Genomic DNA, 20,546 nt, shown 5'->3' on the forward strand with positions numbered 1-20,546 from the left:
ATTCAGCAAGTGCGAGTTTTGGCTCAGTGAAGTCACGTTTTTAGGACATATTGTGTCATCAGAAGGGATTAAAGTAGACCCTGAGAAAGTGTAAGCGGTGCGCGAACGGAGATCGCTTACTAACCCTAATGAGATAATAAGTTTCTTAGGATTGGCAGGTTACTATCAGAGGTTCATAGAAGGATTTTCCAAAATCGCAGAGCCAATGACGCAACTACTCAGGACGGGAATAAAATTTCCTTGGACAGAGGAGTGCAAGAAGAGCTTCCAAGAACTCAAGGAAAAGTTAACTACGACACCAGTGTTAGCCGTCCCAACAGCTGATAAGGAATACGTGATCTATACAGACGCGTCCAACAAAATGGACTTGGTTGCGCATTAATGCAAGAAGGAAGAGTGATAGCATACGCATCGCAATAGCTTAGACCACATGAACTAAACTACCCGACCCATGATCTAGAGTTGGCTGCGGTGGTGCACGCACTAAAGATTTGGAGACATCACCTATATGGAGTTAGGTGCGAGATATTCACGGACCACAAAAGCCTAAAATACTTTTTCGAGCAAAAGGACCTTAACATGAGACAAAGGAGATGGCTCGAACTAGTGAAAAATTATGACTGCGGTATTAACTACCACCCAGGCAAGGCCAACGTAGTGGCTGATGCATTGAGTCGTAAGCCTCAATCTAAATTGGGATATCTTACCACTCAAGAGGATGAGCTCATAAGAGAATTTGAAAAAAAAAATGAGCATAGAAGTGGTCAAACCACCAAGAACGATAGCAAGCGTTGTTGCAACGGTACCTAACTAGAGGAAGATGATCGTAGAAGCACAAAGAAAAGACGAGAAGATGGAAAAGCTAAGGGAAGCGGTAAGGAAAAGAGGCGTCAAGAATTATCAAGAAGCATCAGATAATGCTATTCTCTTTGAAGGAAGGATATGCATCCCCCACGATGATGAACTTAAGGATAAAATCATGAGCGAAGCTTACGATACCCCTTATACTGCCCACCTGGGGAGCACTAAGATGTATCAAGATCTAAAGAAGCATTTTTGGTGGGAAGGCATGAAAAGAGACATAGCATCCTTTGTAGAGAGATGTCTAGCTTGCCAACAAGTGAAGGCCCTACACCAAAGGCCATATGGAAAACTACAACCGTTAGAAATTCCAGAATGGAAGTGGGAGCACATAGCAATGGATTTTGTGACCAGTCTACCCAAAACAAAGAGAGAAAACACTACCATTTGGGTAATAGTGGATCGACTCACAAAATGTGCTCATTTTATACCAATACCGATCACACACGAATCAGACAAGCTAGCTCAGTTGTATGTGCGAGAGATTGTACGCTTACACGGCGTACCCGTGTCGATTAATTCAGACCGAGACTCAAACTTCACATCTACATTTTGGAAGAGTTTGCAGAAAGAGTTAGGCACAAGGCTAAATTTTAGCACCGCCTTCCACCCGCAGACAGATGGGCAGTCGGAAAGGACAATTCAGACTTTCGAAGACATGTTGAGAACAGTGGTGTTAGACAGAGGTGAAAGTTGGGAATCAGTGTTGCCGCTGATTGAGTTTGCCTACAACAATAGCTACCAGGCGACCATTGACATGGCACCTTACGAGGCGTTGTATGGAAGAAAATGCAGACCACCACTTTACTGGGATGAAGTGGGTGAGAGAAAAAATCCTAGGATCGGACACGGTCAGTGAAATAATTGAGATAGTTTGTCATATTAGAGAAAGAATAAAAGAAGCACAAGATAGACAGAAATCGTATGCTGATATGCGCCGAACTAAGTTAGATTTTAAAGTAGGAGGCAAAGTCTTCCTAAAAGTATTACCCTCCAAGGGAATAACTAGGATTGACGTAAAAGAAAAGATTACACCACAACTTGTGCGACCATATGAGATTTTAGAAAATAGGCCCAATAGCCTATAGATTGGTGTTACCGCCAAGTTATGAGAATGTCCAATGTTTTTCACATATCCCAACTCAAGAAGTATGTTTTGGATCCAAATGACGTGATCCACCCAAAACGAAATGAAAGCTTGAAGGTAAGATGCTAGAAAGATATCAGAACTTTAGCGATGATATGCAAATTTCGGGACGAAATTTTTGTTAAGAGGGGTAGTATGTAGTAGCCCGCTATTTTATTTTATGATTAAGAGCAACAAATGCAATATTTATTTTTACATCTTTCAGTTGATTTAATCCAGTGATTAATATTCAGTTAATTCAGCTCAAAGTTCTGAATTAGATGCCATTACCTGAGATGACCACGATTGAATTATTGAGTAGTCAATGATTTATTTCAGATTATAACTGACTTAGCAAAGTCATGTTATTTATTAAGTGCAATAGAAATATTATTTATATTATTAGTTGTTATTATTTTTGTACTTGCTTAAGTCGTGAATTTATTCCGGCTTGTGAGGAGAATTAAATCTTTGGATTTAATTTAGATTTTAGTCCGTGAATTAAATCTGCGGATTTAATTTAGATTATTCTAGCAAAGCAGGAAATCAGATATCGAGCAGATATACAAACACGCGATATTAACAAATCCGAAACTAGTATTTTATTAATCACACGTTACTATATTACAGATTTATAACATCCCACATTGGGTATATCCACCAAATCTTCTATTCTTACTTCCTCCAACTCTATTACATAACCTACTCTAGTACACAATCTGCCAAGAAGCCAATAAAGAAAAGAAGTGGGAGATATGAAATGTCTGGGGCTATACAAAATCTGCAGTAGCCTCCAATTCCCTCCAATCAAGGAAAAGAGTGCTACTTTATCAAAAGAAGGAAAAGAGAAAAGGAGGAAAGAAGAGAACGTGTGAGTGCAACAAAAAGGTGAAAAGAAACATCAAGTACTGTTACAGCACTCCCCTCCCTTCAACTCTGCGGCCACCTACTCACAGTCATACTATAGTACAAAGTAGCGGTCTTTCAGCCGCACACCTTATACCTAATCCTATTCCTTCACTTGTAAGCTCTCTTATGGTATTAAGATAGTCAAATAGCCAACTTCACTTCAAAGAAAAAAACACCAGCCATAATTCTTTTCTTTCTTTTAGGCGCACCAAGGTTCAGAGAGGGAGGGTTATTTCTTTCAACTCCAGCCTTGATTTCGAAGAGGTAAGTTGTAGCTTGAACTTCCCCATTCTTCCATAGTTCACCTGCATTCGTTAAGGAATCATTTTTATTTCAGTCATTCTCCTACTGAAATCAATAGCAGCAGCCACCAAACACCAAACAATTACAAGGTAATTGCTAAACTCAGTTATTCTAGTCAATGTTACATGCTCATACCCATCAAGGCATCTTTTAAAAAAAAATACTGAGTACATAAATGAGTCTATATACTTAAGGGGCTTAGCAATCACGAAGTCAGTAAGAACTCTTATGATATAGAAACAACTACATGCTTAGTTTAACCTTGCATAATAGATATATATAGGAACCAAGAGGATCACATTTACATTGAACTAGAAAGAAAGAACCATAGCTTGCTACTTTTGCATTTATACCAAGAGATGGGACCGAACCTTCGTCGATGAGAAATTCGGAATCAGCCGGAGGCTGACTGCTTGTTCGTTGAGGCGGAAGAGCCTTCCTCCGACGGCAGACAACGATACCGGCCAAGGAAAGCGCGACGGCATCAAACCAGGGGCGACAGACCATCGGTGCTTCTGAGGACCCAGAGCGGCTGCCCTGTTCGTCGAGACAAAGGAGCTTTGATGACGACAAAGGACGACGGCGAGTCTTCAGGAATGGGAGGCAAGGTTGAACGGCGACCCTCGCTGAGTTTGGGGATTTCTTCAACAGCAGCGGCGGTGGTTTCGCTCAATCGAGAGAAAGCCAGGGCCGGCCGCGAAGCTGTACTCGAGAAGATCGAGATAGGGGGAAGAACGGCGTCAGCCTCGTCAATTTCAGAGGCGGCGACGCCAGCCTCGCCGGAGATCCCAGAGGCGGCGAATCCAGAGATAGAAGCTAGGGCTCGATTGGGTTGCTTCGCCGAGACTGAGAAAGGTGAATCGGATGAGAGGGGCGACGCCCTTGGCCGGGCATAATCTCACCGGGGTCATTCGCGGCGGATGCCTCAAGAAGATGATGACGGCGGCAGATTTTGGCAGAGAAGGGGCGGACGAACTGGATCTATGAACGGAATTCAGAAAATCGAGAGAGAGAGCGAGGCGACGTCGGCTTCGCCGATTGACGGCCAGAGAACCACGGCAGTGCCGATTTCAGATTTGGGAGAAAAATTAGGGCTTGCACGACTTCTGGATTTGAGAGAATTAGAGAGATGATTAGCGAGAGGGAGAAATGTATGAGGAGGAACGGAGGCATGACCTTGCCGGGCTTAGGCGGCGGCGACGCCGGCAACCTCGTCGGAGCCGAGGTCGAGAGAGCTCGACTGGATTTTGAGTTTTTTTTCAGTGAGAGAGAAAAGAGAGAAGTGTGCGTCTGTTTGAGAGAGAGAGAGACCGAGTGGGAGAGATAAGGAAGGATTTGGGCCATTTTATGTGGGCCGAATTTTGGGCTTGTTTTTTTTTAAACTTGGGCTTTGTTTAATTTGTTTTGGGCCTTTCTTTTTTTTTTACAATTGGGCTAAGTTTAATTATCTAACTTGGGCCCAGTATTAATTATTTTAGTTGGGCTGCTACCATTTCATTTGGGCCCAAATTTATTTAATTATTTGAGCTCAACAATCTCATCTCAGTTGGGCCTTGTAATAACTATTCAGTCCAAATTTAATTATTTTATTTGGACTCTAAATTTATATATATGAATTGTAATTATTTATTTTAATTCAAGCTCACTCTTAATTAATTATTAGGCTGTATTATGTAGAGCCTTTTAATTATTTGACTTATATTACTACTTCAATTCATATTTGTTTAGCCCAGTTAATTAGACGCAGCTATCCAATTACAATTAATTTCTATGAGGTTATCAAGCGGATCTTCGATTTAGCTACTTTCTTTTATCGATTAAATAGGGCGACATCTATTTATTATCAAGTGGGTTAAAACACTCTAAGATGAGCAGATTAATTATAGTTATGATTCGATTTCATGAAACGAGACTTAGTTAGTTTTCTTAATCCAATAGCCTGTTTATTAATAAAACCCCCGGATTATGACATTAGAATAATAAATCATGCATAAGAGATTCATGCATAGTTACTCACGCATTCTCATTATTTGAGAATTTTTGCTCGAGCAAATATCTTATTTAAAGTTCTCGCAATAAAGGTCAAGCGGGAGAGCAATAACTAGATTAAGAGCCACTACACCACAACAAGAGTTGCTATCAGGTGGGCATTACTTTCATATATATCAAATGAGTTTAAATGTTACGTTCAAGCAAGTTATTTCATGACTAAATTAATTGAAGTTATTTCAAATATTGTCTTGCCATAAAATGTTTCAATTTCAGTATGATATCTATCTGATGTTACTTTTATCATGTAATCGAATTCGGGTCTTGAGCAGTTGATAGCTATCCTGCCAGGGCTAGTGTACACCAGTGACCGTGAGTCATCTAGCGGGTTGGCCGGTCAAGTGACCGTGAGAGGTGGCCACCTCTCTGGCACAAAGTTCCAGATATGATAGATTACAAGAGAACTTAGACTGCAGTCGAACTTTAAGAATCACAAATGAATTTAGTAAGCTTGGGCTTATTTCATGAAAAACTCCCTTGTTGTACTGTTTATGATGGCATGACAATTTACAACTTTACGAAGCATGTTATATTTCATAGTAGGCATATGTGCCCACTGAGTACCTTTGTACTCAGCCCTGCATGTATTTCTAAATGTGCAGGTTGAGCAGTAGCCGATGGTGATGAAGTGACGAGCAGGAACTTCTTTTGTCTCGACAATATATATATATATATATTTTGAAAAACTCTTGGGTACATGTCTGTAGTGACCCGCTCTTTTATATATTTTAAATCCAGTAATGAGTGTTTATTTTTGTTCATCAGTGAATGAAAACGGTTTTTATCCTAATATGAATTCAGCTTATGATCCTGAATTTATATTGTTAAAGCAGTTAATGATATTATTTCAGAGTTATAACTGACTTAGCAAAGTCACGTTATTTATTTAAGCGAGATGAAATTTGATTTTATTTTTACTCAGATCGTGAATTATTTCCGACTCAGGAAGTTAATTAAATCTGCGGATTTAATTTAGATATCAGAACAACGAACGAATTAAATCTACGGATTTAATTTAGATTCATTTTATAATTTATCGGTTTTAGTGAGAAATCACATGTCGAAATACGAGATTTATTTAAATAAACAGTATCAAGCATATACGAGCACACGATCCATCTTACAGTTACAGAATCACCGAGACAGAGAAAATACATCAATAATTCTCCTCTACATTTTTTTTCCTTTCTTTTTCTTCTCTTTTTCTTTCCATTAATTTTGTTCCCCACTCCATCAACTCCACTACCCTATGCTCCCCACCATCTCCACTACCTTTGCTCCCCATCAACTCCAACACTTCACCCATTCCTTCCATTTCGCACCAGCAATCACAAAGAGAAGGAAGACTTGGCTTAACTACTTTGCCAAGATTTCAAGCTGCTCCAGTCCAGTAGTACCCCAACACTCGAAGCTAGAGTTTATTGGGTGAAAAACCGTGCATGAGGTAAGGCAGCGAATCTGCCATAAGCACACTGCTCCGGCAGTGTTTTGCAAGGCGATTCCAGCCATCCAAACGGTTCCCAAAAATTCCCAAATTAATTGTGTATCATCTTTCATACATTTTCTATATTTTGGTAAAATTTCAGAATATTTAGAGCTCGCATGATTTATTTATGAATTTGTAAACATCACTGCCCATCTGGAATACATGTTTGGTAAACAATCTTTGGGAGATCATAAGTAAAGTTTCACTCGGTGAAAACCTTTGAAACTTGAATATGTCACTCTAGACTCCCGTATCTTTCTTTTGACATCGGCCTCACCATTTTTGAGTAAGGGAAACAACCGGTATAAATTCTTGAAATCTAGTTCTTATTCCATGTACCATCCAGTAGATTTTACAAACCTACGACTTTGAGGTGGAAAAGGCCGACTTAAATATTTGATTCTCAAGCCTATCTTTCTACTGAATATTCACTGACATGTTGGGAACTTACTTGTTCAGGTTTAGAATTTTTGGTGAAGCTTAAAGTGGTTTTTCCGATTTATGTTCTGAATCTGCCAAACTTGAACTCTTTTTGTGCACTGAACTTTAGATAGTCATATCTTCTAAACCATGAAGGTTCTTAGAGTAAATCCAACTGGAGAGTGTTATGATCTCTCCCTAGTTTCCAGATTGACCTTTGGGGTTCCCAGTGGAGTTTTGTAAAGGGAGATATGAATTTTTAAAGAAAGCCCACTGACTTGGTTGTAATCTGGAAATATGAAATTTACAGATTTTTGCTTGTTAAATACCCATCTTTGAGAGGGCATATCTTGCTCGTTTGAATTGTTTTTCATTCGATTCAAATTGGAGAATGATCCTTGAAATGTCTAGTTTCCAGAATGTCTTTTGGAGCCTCATTTGGAGATCCGAGGTAGATTTGGTGTCTGTTGTAAAACAACCCCTTAAGAGCTCAAGTTGTTGAATTATTTTCTATGTATCAAAGTTTATTTTAAAGGATGTTTCGTGAAAGATTTAGTATATGTGCGTAACAAGTTTGGGACTATTTATTTTAAATGAGGTCCGTTCTTTATTTAAATTAGGATGGACTTTTAATGAATATTTTTGGGATTAAACTATTATTCTTGATTTATATAAATTATTTTTAAGGACTTATAAATATGAATTTCGTAGGCCTACTGACCTACTGTGATCGACGGTTTGTCGATGTCTAACAGCTTTGAAAATTTTATAGCAAGTCCCTACATGAGTCTTGAGTACCTTGGTAAAATTTCAAGCCATTCCAACTTCGTATGATACTTCTTTAAAATGTAAAACCTAAACTGCACATTACTACTGAGAATTTCAGAGAACAGAGAAAAGAGTCATTTATTTCAGTAGCTTCCTGGGTGATCTATCTTTCCAAATTTTTATGGTATTAACCTTATTGTGTTATTTAGATATCCACCAAAGTTGAGCCCAGTTTGACAACGTTTACTATTTTTCAAAAATACAAGTTTTCGATTGTTCAAAACTGCCGAACATGGTAGATCGTGGTAAAAACGTCATATCTCTCAAACCACTTGGAGTTTTCGACTCTATTTTTTTTATATGAAACTAGACTCGAAGATCTTTCTTTCGGTATGAGTCTCGAGTCCAGGAGATGTCGGAGTCAGAACAGATTAAATTTTGAAGTTGAGTCAGTGTAAAAGCAGAGCATGTTTTGATGATGTTTGATTGTGATTCTTATGTGCCTTATGTTGAGCCTTTTTATTTTATTTTATTTTTTTTAATTTTATAACATTACTTGTTCTTATTTATTAAGCCCGATTAATTATGAGATTATAAAGCGAATAAGTTGAAGTATTTATTTTCTATTGACTACGAGGAGCGGGGTTTATTTAATTGACGGATTAGAACACCCCGAAGAGAACGGATTAATTTTTGTTAATTATCCGGCTTCATGAGACGAGACTTAGCTTTTGTTTAAATCCGATAGCCTGGATTAACAATAGAAATTCCCTGATTATTATCTCAGAATAATAGTTCATGCATACGAGATTCATGCATAGTTTAATTACGCATTCTCATTTAATTGAGAATTTTCCCTCGATTTAAAGTCTTACGTTATTTTCTCGGATTAAAGGTCGAGCGCAAGAATAAGAGCTCGTCAAGGAGTCACTAATCTGTAGCAAAGCTTTGCTATCAGGTGGGCATTACTTTCATATATATCAAATGAGTTTAAATGTTACGTTCAAGCAAGTTATTTCATGACTAAATTAATTGAAGTTATTTCAAATATTGTCTTGCCATAAAATGTTTAAATTTCAGTATGATATCTATCTGATGTGACTTTAATCATGTAATCGAATTCGGGTCTTGAGCAGTTGATAGCTATCCTGCCAGGGCTAGTGTACACCAGTGACCGTGAGTCATCTAGCGGGTTGGCCGGTCAAGTGTCCGTGAGAGGTGGCCACCTCTCCGGCACACAGTTCCAGATATGATAGATTACAAGAGAACTTAGTCTGCAGACGAACTTTAAGAATCACAAATGAATTTAGTAAGCTTGGGCCTTTTTAGAGAAAAACTCCCTTGCTGTACTGTTTATGATGGCATGACAATTTACAACTTTACGAAGCATGTTATATTTCATAGTAGGCATATGTGCCCACTGAGTACTTTTGTACTCAGCCCTGCATATATTTCTAAATGTGCAGGTTGAGCAGCTGCCGATGGTGATGAAGTGACGAGCGGGACTCTTTTGTCTTATTATGTATTAATGAACTCTAGGGTTACATGTCTTCATACATGTAATCAGAACCTTATTCCGCTGCGTACTCAGAAGTTGTATACTATTTTGGATAAGTCGGAGTTATCCGAACTTATTAGTTATTTGAATCTATACGACTAAAACTTCGTTATATTATAAATATTCCTTTTGTTAAATGATGAAATGTGATTCTTCTTTGTTTAATTATCCCCTTTCTACCCCGCTTCTAATATCCCTCCATTAGTCACGGTTTCCCGGCTTAATAATCCTTAATTAGGTTCGGTCGTGACAGAGTGGTATCAGAGCAGTTCATTTGCTCTGAACCCTAGAGTTAGCCCATTTTTCTAGTATGATCACTAGTATATATGAGTCAGTCAGCCAAAGCTCATCACTTCATCACATCGTTATGCTCAGTAAGAAAGAAGGTGGTAATGATTTTAAAACATTGAGAAGTTCACGTTTTATATGAATGTACTGATGCTTACATTCAAGTTTTATGCTTTATTGATTGATTAGATATCTCAATGAACTTAGATGCGTTAAGAATGCATGATCACTGTTACGAGAAGAACGATAGAAGCTAGAAACTCAGTTATATTTTACTATAGCCATGGTGAAGAGCTAAGAAAGAAAAAGAGAATCCCATGAAAGCAGTGCAAGCGGAGTGCCACGCACGAATCACTGAAGCAGGCATAGTTCTTCATTCAGGTTGTTCACGAGTGACAGAACACCGAATCGACTATTGCCTTATTTGATGATAGATCACGTGAGTCATTGCTCGTAGCGACGAGTGTGACTTATGTAATCAGCTAGCTATCGCATAATGAGCTAAGACTCATTACTAACTCTCGATTATCACCAGTTATGGCATGAAGAGAACCTTCATGATTTATGTTTGAACTTCAGAGTCGGACTCATATGCAGTTATAACACTTTGTGTATGATGTTATAGCATCGCGATTAGAACTGCCAGCTTACAGTTTCAGATATTCAGAACCTTTATGATTACAATTACCTATTATATTACACGTGAGCATGATTTAGAATCCCTATTGATTACGATCACCTGCTACAAATCGAAAGGAGGATAGGTGCCATGGGTAACTAGAAGTTACCAACCATTATGATTGACTAGAAAAATCTATACAAGTGCGTAAGACGGGAGGAGTTCCTGAAGATGGTTTGGAGTTTAACAAGAGCTAGAAATATCGACAATGGTTCGATGTTAAAGTTAAGAGATTGAGATTATGATGAGAGACTAAGCAGGTTAAGTATGCATACCTTAGTCGATCAGAGACATTCCCCAGTTAGAACATTTTAGACCAAACATTCACTTTAGTAGCCAGAATGCAAGCATTGACTAAGGTCATTCCATGACTTAGAATTACACATGGGGACACATACCCTATAAAGGTGCTCAGATGAGCAAAAGCTATTTCCTTATTGAATGCGTGATGATTCAGAAGGTCTTTTGCAATAACACGGAAGAGTGCTTCAAATTACATGGTTGCATTTCAAGCGCTATGTGAAGGAACACTAAGTACTAGAAGTACTACATTAAGATCATATAGAGGAACATTATTGAGTAAGGTCGAGCCTACCTTATTTCGCCTATAGAAAATGTTTAAGGATTGCATTAAACTAGGAGGCAGACTCCAAGTTTGAGAAGCTCTAGAATATTCTCAAGGACATGTTCAAGATATTAAGAAGAAAGTGGTGATTTTAGACCAAATATACCTTTTGCAGCCAAGGAACAAGAATTGCCAAGTTCGGAAAAGTATTTCTGAATGACTGAGAAGTAGTTGTGTCGGACCTGGCCAGTCCACATGGCCAAAATCTCAGTAGTCGTCATATATGGGTCTTTAAACCTATATATTTTAAACCTTCATCTGAAAAGCCAAACGGGTTCAGACTATTAGGTCATTTCGTTTCGACCTTTCAGTCAATTCATTTCTACCCTATGGTTACTCATTTTCAATTGTTTGGCAAATTATTGAAACACTTTGCCTAATTGCCATTTGTTATTTGAATCATTGCGATCTACTAGTTGTTGGTAGATTTTCTGTGACCCAAGGACAAACAGATACTTATCTGATTAAATCAGTCAAACACATATGCTTCAACCCAAGGGTCAAGCACGTAATGCATACAGACAATCTCTTGTGCATTTAGTAGGACCTCATTTGTGTATTTCAAAAACGATGATCATTTCGATGCTTTTGTATGCCCCTATGTTGGCTTAGTTATTTTGACTAGTATTAGTACGAAAATGCTGGTTCATAGAGCATTTCGGAACTGAGCTCTTTCATGATGACCTTGCTAGATAGCTAGTTCATCGTATAATGCTTGGATAGATCACCAGATCTATATTCAATTGTTGATGAAATAGTCCTCATTGATACTAATTTCCCATGTCTATGTAGCGACCCTATCAGTCTTTTGCGGCAAGTTACTTCCGCTATGTTATTTATATACTTTCATGAGGAAGAGTATGAGCGAGATTTGAGAATCAAGAAAATAATTTACAGAATCGATGATATGCATCTGTGTATTACATTGGTGACTATATGTCGACTCATCGGAATGCCAACAAAGCAAAGGCGTCCGAGAGAAGTTGGATAGAACAATAGTATGCCTTGTGATGTTGCATTAACAACTTGTGTTTGGACCTAATAGAATGCCGTCAAAACGAGGACGACCAAGAGGAGGGGGCGGGATTCCCCGAAATGAAGGAAGAGGCCCAGAAACAGGGCCAGAACCAGAAATAGTTCAATCACCTGTTCAGCCAGAACGACGGATTGAAGAATTATTCTTGCGACAGAACCCACCTACCTTCAACGGGACAGGAAACCCGGCAGAAGCTGAAACTTGGGTTCGCGCTATTGAGCGCATTTTCAACTTCCTGCGTTGCACCAACCAAGAGCGCCTGACTTGTATGTCCTTTCAGCTGACTGGGTCAGCTGATTTCTGGTGGGAAGCACGGATGAAAACGATGACAGCAGAGCAGTTAGAAAACCTGACTTGGGAACAATTCAAAGCCGGTATATATGACAAGTATATACCCAAGAGCTACCGCAAGAAAAAGGAGGCTGAATTTTACAATCTGAAACAAGGGAAGATGTCGGTAACTCAATACGATAGGATGTTCTGCGATATGTCTAGATATGCGCCGGAACAAGTTGACACAGATGAGAAGATGGCTGAAAAGTTTTGTGCCGGTCTGAGGCACGAGATTAGGATGGCTTTGGCAAGCCACGGAGGATTGTCTTACACTGAGTCGCTCAGCCGAGCGTTAGACAATGAGGCAGCCATGCCTGGAGAAAGACCTGCAACTGTACCTGCGCCAGCACCTCCACATGATCAAAGTTATAATCCGAATTTCAAAGGAAAAAGGAGATGGGACAACAGTAACCCGAACCAAGGCGAGAATAGGCCATGGCAGGGACGGGTCTTCCAGTCACAGGGCTATGGAGGCCAGAGTGCACCGAAACAGATGGGAAATAACCAACAGAGGGCCCCACATTGCCCCAAATGTAACAAAAATCATGTGGGAATCTGTAAGGCCGGCAATGATAGTTGCTATATCTGTAACCAGAAGGGGCACTATGCAAACCGGTGCCCGAATAAGCAAAACGGAACGAGTTCAAGGCCGAACCCACCTATCCAGGCTCCGCATCTGCGAGCAATCCAAGCTTTGCCCCAACCATACCCAAGGCAACAACCACAGTATCAGCAGCCACAACAGCACCAACAGCTACTGTACCAACCACAACCTCAACAACCGTATCAGCAACAGGCCCGCCAACAACAGCAGCGACAACAGAAACAACATGAAAAACCTCGTCATGCTAGAGCCTATGCTATGAGGCAGAAGCAGCCCGAGAACAACCAGGGAAACCTGGCAGGTATGGGCATGCTACTCAATACTCCTGTTGTACTTCTATTTGATACGGGCGCATCGCATACTTTCATTTCAAGTACATGTGTTGATACATTAAAACTTAAAATGGAAAGAGCTGACCAGGAGTTGAGTATATCATCACCTATAGGAGGGATGACGACAGTAGATCATGTGTGCTTGAACCTAGAACTGAACATAGGGTCACACAAGATTGTAGTGAACAACTCCTATGTTATACCGATGGGAGATGTGGACATAATCCTAGGAATGGACTGGCTAGCCGAGAACTATGCCACCGTCCTTTGTAACGAAAGACGGATATCGTTTCGACCCCCAGGAAGGGAGCCGTCACATTTCCACGGAATTAGTATGGGAAGAAGAAAGATGATCATCTCCGCCCTGCAAGCAACGAAAATGATGAAGAAGGGATACTCAGCTTACCTCGTATACTTGCACGGAGAACTGGGTACTGAAAAGAGTATAGAAGATGTAGCAATTGTACGGGACTTTTCAGATGTATTTCCAGAGATTCTGCCAGGGCCACCACCGGACAGACCAATTGAGTTTACCATTGATTTGGAGCCCGGGGCAGCTCCCATTTCGAAGGCACCATACCGAATGGCTCCTAAAGAGTTGGAAGAACTCAAGATACAACTGCAAGAACTTTTAGAACTTGGATTCATTAGGCCAAGTGTATCACCTTGGGGTGCACCCGTACTTTTTGTGAAGAAAAAGGATGGCACATTGCGAATGTGTATAGACTATAGAGAACTGAACAAAGTGACACTGAAGAACAAATATCCTTTACCAAGGATAGATGACCTCTTCGACCAGCTCAAGGGAGCAAGCGTGTTCTCGAAGATTAATTTGCGATCTGGTTATCACCAGCTGAAGATTCGACCAGAAGACGTACCTAAGACGGCATTTCGAACTAGGTATGGCCACTACGAATTTGTAGTTGTGCCATTCGGACTAACCAATGCGCCAGCTGTGTTCATGGACCTCATGAATCGAGTGTTTCATCCGTACTTAGACAAATTTGTCTTGGTGTTTATAGATGACATCCTGATCTACTCGAAGAACGAGAAAGACCATGAGGAACATCTGAGAATTGTCCTAGAAACGTTGAGGACGGAGCGCCTTTATGCCAAATTCAGCAAGTGTGAGTTTTGGCTCAGCGAAGTCACGTTTTTAGGACATATTGTATCATCAGAAGGGATTAAAGTGGACCCTGAAAAAGTGCAAGCGGTGCGTGAATGGAGATCGCCTACTAACCCTATTGAGATAAGAAGTTTCTTAGGATTGGCAGGTTACTATCGGAGGTTTATGGAAGGATTTTCCAAAATTGCAAGGCCAATGACGCAACTACTCAGGAAGGGAATAAAATTTTCTTGGACAGAGGAGTGCGAGAAGAGCTTCCAAGAACTCAAGGAAAAGTTGACTACGGCACCAGTGTTAGCCGTCCCAACAGCTGATAAGGAATACGTGATCTACACAGACGAGTCCAAAAATGGACTTGGTTGCGTGCTGATGCAAGAAGGAAGAGTGATAGCATATGCGTCACGATAGCTTAGGCCACATGAACTGAATTACCCGACTCATGATCTGGAGTTAGCTGCAGTGGTGCATGCGCTGAAGATTTGGAGACACCACCTATATGGAGTTAGGTGTGAAATATTCACAGACCACAAAAGTCTGAAATATTTTTTCGAGCAAAAGGACCTTAATATGAGACAAAGGAGATGGCTCGAACTAGTGAAAGATTATGACTGTGGTATTAACTACCACCCAGGCAAGGCCAACGTAGTGGCTGATGCATTGAGTCGTAAGACTCAATCTAAATTGGGAGCTCTCATCACTCGAGAGACGGTGCTCATAAGGAAATTTAGCAAAATGAGCATAGAAGTGGTTAAACCACCAGGGACGATAGCAAGCGTTGTAGCAACGGTACCTAACTTGAGGAAGACGATCGTAGAAGCACAAAGAAAAGACGGGAAGATGGAAAAACTACGGGAAACAGTAAGGAAAGGAGGCGTCAAGAATTATCAAGAAGCATCAGATAATGCTATCCTTTTTGAGGGAAGGATATGCATCCCCCACGATGATGAGCTTAAGGATAAAATCATGAGTGAGGCTCACGATACCCTTATACTGCCCACCCAGGGAGTACTAAGATGTATCAGGACCTAAAGAGACACTTTTAGTGGGAAGGCATGAAGAGAGACATAGCGTCATTTGTGGAGAAATGCCTGGCATGCCAACAGGTGAAGGCCTTACACCAAAGGCCATATGGAAAACTACAATCGTTGGAAATTCCAGAATGGAAGTGGGAGCACATCGCAATGGATTTTGTGACCAGTTTGCCCAAAACAAAGAGAGGAAACACTGCCATTTGGGTAATAGTGGATCGACTCACAAAATGTGCTCATTTTATACCAATACCGATCACACACGGGTCAGACAAGCTAGCTCAGTTGTATGTTCGAGAGATTGTACGCTTACACGGTGTACCCGTGTCAATCACATCAGATCGAGACTCGAAGTTCACATCTAGATTTTGGATGAGCTTACAGAAGGAGTTAGGCACGAGGCTAAATTTCAGCACCGCCTTCCACCCGCAGACAGATGGGCAGTCTGAAAGGACAATTCAGACCCTTGAAGATATGTTGAGAACAGTGGTGTTAGACAGAGGTGGAAGTTGGGAAGCAGTGCTGCCGTTGATTGAATTTGCCTATAATAACAGTTACCAGGCAACTATCGATATGGCACCATATGAGGCATTATATGGAAGAAAATGTAGATCACCGCTTTATTGGGATGAAGTGGGTGAGAGAAAAGTTTTAGGACCAGACATGGTCAATGAGATGGTTGAGATAGTCCGCCAGATCAGAGGGCGAATGAAAGAGGCACAAGATAGACAGAAATCTTACGCTGATGCACGTCGAACTGAGTTATGTTTTGAAATAGGAGACAAGGTCTTCCTAAAGGTATCTCCTACCAAGGGGATAACTAGGTTGGTGTCAAGGGAAAACTTAGGCCCCGATTCGTAGGACCTTATGAGATTTTGGAGAGAATAGGCCCAGTAGCCTATAGGTTGGCGTTACCGCCAAGCTTTGGAAACGTTCACAATGTTTTCCACGTATCACAACTCAGAAAATACGTTTTCGATCCAAAGCACATAATCCACCAAGAAGAGATCATCATTTGCCCAGACTTGAGCTATGAAGAGAGACCAGAGGTCATTCTAGATCGAAAAGTACAACAACTCAGGAATAAGGCAATCACATCAGTGAAAGTCTTATGGAGACACCACGGACAAGAGGAAGCCACGTGGGAGCTTGAAGACAAAATGAAGGAGAAATACCCCGAACTGTTTTAGAAGAAATATGCAAATTTCGGGACGAAATTTTTGTTAAGAGGGGTAGTATGTAGTGACCCGCTCTTTTATATATTTTAAATCCAGTAATGAGTGTTTATTTTTGTTCATCAGTGAATGAAAACGGTTTTTATCCTAATATGAATTCAGCTTATGATCCTGAATTTATATTGTTAAAGCAGTTAATGATATTATTTCAGAGTTATAACTGACTTAGCAAAGTCACGTTATTTATTTAAGCGAGATGAAATTTGATTTTATTTTTACTCAGATCGTGAATTATTTCCGACTCAGGAAGTTAATTAAATCTGCGGATTTAATTTAGATATCAGAACAACGAACGAATTAAATCTACGGATTTAATTTAGATTCATTTTATAATTTATCGGTTTTAGTGAGAAATCACATGTCGAAATACGAGATTTATTTAAATAAACAGTATCAAGCATATACGAGCACACGATCCATCTTACAGTTACAGAATCACCGAGACAGAGAAAATACATCAATAATTCTCCTCTACATTTTTTTTCCTTTCTTTTTCTTCTCTTTTTCTTTCCATTAATTTTGTTCCCCACTCCATCAACTCCACTACCCTATGCTCCCCACCATCTCCACTACCTTTGCTCCCCATCAACTCCAACACTTCACCCATTCCTTCCATTTCGCACCAGCAATCACAAAGAGAAGGAAGACTTGGCTTAACTACTTTGCCAAGATTTCAAGCTGCTCCAGTCCAGTAGTACCCCAACACTCGAAGCTAGAGTTTATTGGGTGAAAAACCGTGCATGAGGTAAGGCAGCGAATCTGCCATAAGCACACTGCTCCGGCAGTGTTTTGCAAGGCGATTCCAGCCATCCAAACGGTTCCCAAAAATTCCCAAATTAATTGTGTATCATCTTTCATACATTTTCTATATTTTGGTAAAATTTCAGAATATTTAGAGCTCGCATGATTTATTTATGAATTTGTAAACATCACTGCCCATCTGGAATACATGTTTGGTAAACAATCTTTGGGAGATCATAAGTAAAGTTTCACTCGGTGAAAACCTTTGAAACTTGAATATGTCACTCTAGACTCCCGTATCTTTCTTTTGACATCGGCCTCACCATTTTTGAGTAAGGGAAACAACCGGTATAAATTCTTGAAATCTAGTTCTTATTCCATGTACCATCCAGTAGATTTTACAAACCTACGACTTTGAGGTGGAAAAGGCCGACTTAAATATTTGATTCTCAAGCCTATCTTTCTACTGAATATTCACTGACATGTTGGGAACTTACTTGTTCAGGTTTAGAATTTTTGGTGAAGCTTAAAGTGGTTTTTCCGATTTATGTTCTGAATCTGCCAAACTTGAACTCTTTTTGTGCACTGAACTTTAGATAGTCATATCTTCTAAACCATGAAGGTTCTTAGAGTAAATCCAACTGGAGAGTGTTATGATCTCTCCCTAGTTTCCAGATTGACCTTTGGGGTTCCCAGTGGAGTTTTGTAAAGGGAGATATGAATTTTTAAAGAAAGCCCACTGACTTGGTTGTAATCTGGAAATATGAAATTTACAGATTTTTGCTTGTTAAATACCCATCTTTGAGAGGGCATATCTTGCTCGTTTGAATTGTTTTTCATTCGATTCAAATTGGAGAATGATCCTTGAAATGTCTAGTTTCCAGAATGTCTTTTGGAGCCTCATTTGGAGATCCGAGGTAGATTTGGTGTCTGTTGTAAAACAACCCCTTAAGAGCTCAAGTTGTTGAATTATTTTCTATGTATCAAAGTTTATTTTAAAGGATGTTTCGTGAAAGATTTAGTATATGTGCGTAACAAGTTTGGGACTATTTATTTTAAATGAGGTCCGTTCTTTATTTAAATTAGGATGGACTTTTAATGAATATTTTTGGGATTAAACTATTATTCTTGATTTATATAAATTATTTTTAAGGACTTATAAATATGAATTTCGTAGGCCTACTGACCTACTGTGATCGACGGTTTGTCGATGTCTAACAGCTTTGAAAATTTTATAGCAAGTCCCTACATGAGTCTTGAGTACCTTGGTAAAATTTCAAGCCATTCCAACTTCGTATGATACTTCTTTAAAATGTAAAACCTAAACTGCACATTACTACTGAGAATTTCAGAGAACAGAGAAAAGAGTCATTTATTTCAGTAGCTTCCTGGGTGATCTATCTTTCCAAATTTTTATGGTATTAACCTTATTGTGTTATTTAGATATCCACCAAAGTTGAGCCCAGTTTGACAACGTTTACTATTTTTCAAAAATACAAGTTTTCGATTGTTCAAAACTGCCGAACATGGTAGATCGTGGTAAAAACGTCATATCTCTCAAACCACTTGGAGTTTTCGACTCTATTTTTTTTATATGAAACTAGACTCGAAGATCTTTCTTTCGGTATGAGTCTCGAGTCCAGGAGATGTCGGAGTCAGAACAGATTAAATTTTGAAGTTGAGTCAGTGTAAAAGCAGAGCATGTTTTGATGATGTTTGATTGTGATTCTTATGTGCCTTATGTTGAGCCTTTTTATTTTATTTTATTTTTTTTAATTTTATAACATTACTTGTTCTTATTTATTAAGCCCGATTAATTATGAGATTATAAAGCGAATAAGTTGAAGTATTTATTTTCTATTGACTACGAGGAGCGGGGTTTATTTAATTGACGGATTAGAACACCCCGAAGAGAACGGATTAATTTTTGTTAATTATCCGGCTTCATGAGACGAGACTTAGCTTTTGTTTAAATCCGATAGCCTGGATTAACAATAGAAATTCCCTGATTATTATCTCAGAATAATAGTTCATGCATACGAGATTCATGCATAGTTTAATTACGCATTCTCATTTAATTGAGAATTTTCCCTCGATTTAAAGTCTTACGTTATTTTCTCGGATTAAAGGTCGAGCGCAAGAATAAGAGCTCGTCAAGGAGTCACTAATCTGTAGCAAAGCTTTGCTATCAGGTGGGCATTACTTTCATATATATCAAATGAGTTTAAATGTTACGTTCAAGCAAGTTATTTCATGACTAAATTAATTGAAGTTATTTCAAATATTGTCTTGCCATAAAATGTTTAAATTTCAGTATGATATCTATCTGATGTGACTTTAATCATGTAATCGAATTCGGGTCTTGAGCAGTTGATAGCTATCCTGCCAGGGCTAGTGTACACCAGTGACCGTGAGTCATCTAGCGGGTTGGCCGGTCAAGTGTCCGTGAGAGGTGGCCACCTCTCCGGCACACAGTTCCAGATATGATAGATTACAAGAGAACTTAGTCTGCAGACGAACTTTAAGAATCACAAATGAATTTAGTAAGCTTGGGCCTTTTTAGAGAAAAACTCCCTTGCTGTACTGTTTATGATGGCATGACAATTTACAACTTTACGAAGCATGTTATATTTCATAGTAGGCATATGTGCCCACTGAGTACTTTTGTACTCAGCCCTGCATATATTTCTAAATGTGCAGGTTGAGCAGCTGCCGATGGTGATGAAGTGACGAGCGGGACTCTTTTGTCTTATTATGTATTAATGAACTCTAGGGTTACATGTCTTCATACATGTAATCAGAACCTTATTCCGCTGCGTACTCAGAAGTTGTATACTATTTTGGATAAGTCGGAGTTATCCGAACTTATTAGTTATTTGAATCTATACGACTAAAACTTCGTTATATTATAAATATTCCTTTTGTTAAATGATGAAATGTGATTCTTCTTTGTTTAATTATCCCCTTTCTACCCCGCTTCTAATATCCCTCCATTAGTCACGGTTTCCCGGCTTAATAATCCTTAATTAGGTTCGGTCG

The 20,546-nt window shown here is 39.4% G+C and overlaps 1 protein-coding gene and 2 long non-coding RNA genes across 4 annotated transcripts in view; 2 read left to right on the forward strand and 1 right to left on the reverse strand.

The window, feature by feature from the left end:
* LOC131012585 (protease Do-like 7) overlaps positions 1-20,546 on the reverse strand; it is a 498,535-nt gene that overhangs the window by 66,250 nt on the left and 411,739 nt on the right. The gene's annotated exons all lie outside the window — the stretch shown is intronic.
* Positions 5,969-9,617, forward strand: LOC131012609 (uncharacterized). The gene is made up of 3 exons (XR_009097397.1): positions 5,969-6,692; positions 8,818-8,880; positions 9,389-9,617. It is a non-coding gene; the product is annotated as an uncharacterized LOC131012609 (long non-coding RNA).
* LOC131012608 (uncharacterized) lies at positions 16,261-20,436 on the forward strand. Of its 2 annotated transcripts, XR_009097395.1 has the most exons (3): positions 16,261-17,511; positions 19,637-19,699; positions 20,208-20,436. It is a non-coding gene; the product is annotated as an uncharacterized LOC131012608 (long non-coding RNA). The 2 variants fall into 2 exon arrangements; XR_009097396.1 differs by having other exon boundaries at positions 19,637-20,436.

Source organism: Salvia miltiorrhiza, chromosome 2 (genome assembly GCF_028751815.1).
Source record: "Salvia miltiorrhiza cultivar Shanhuang (shh) chromosome 2, IMPLAD_Smil_shh, whole genome shotgun sequence".
NCBI classification, from domain to species: domain Eukaryota; kingdom Viridiplantae; phylum Streptophyta; class Magnoliopsida; order Lamiales; family Lamiaceae; genus Salvia; species Salvia miltiorrhiza.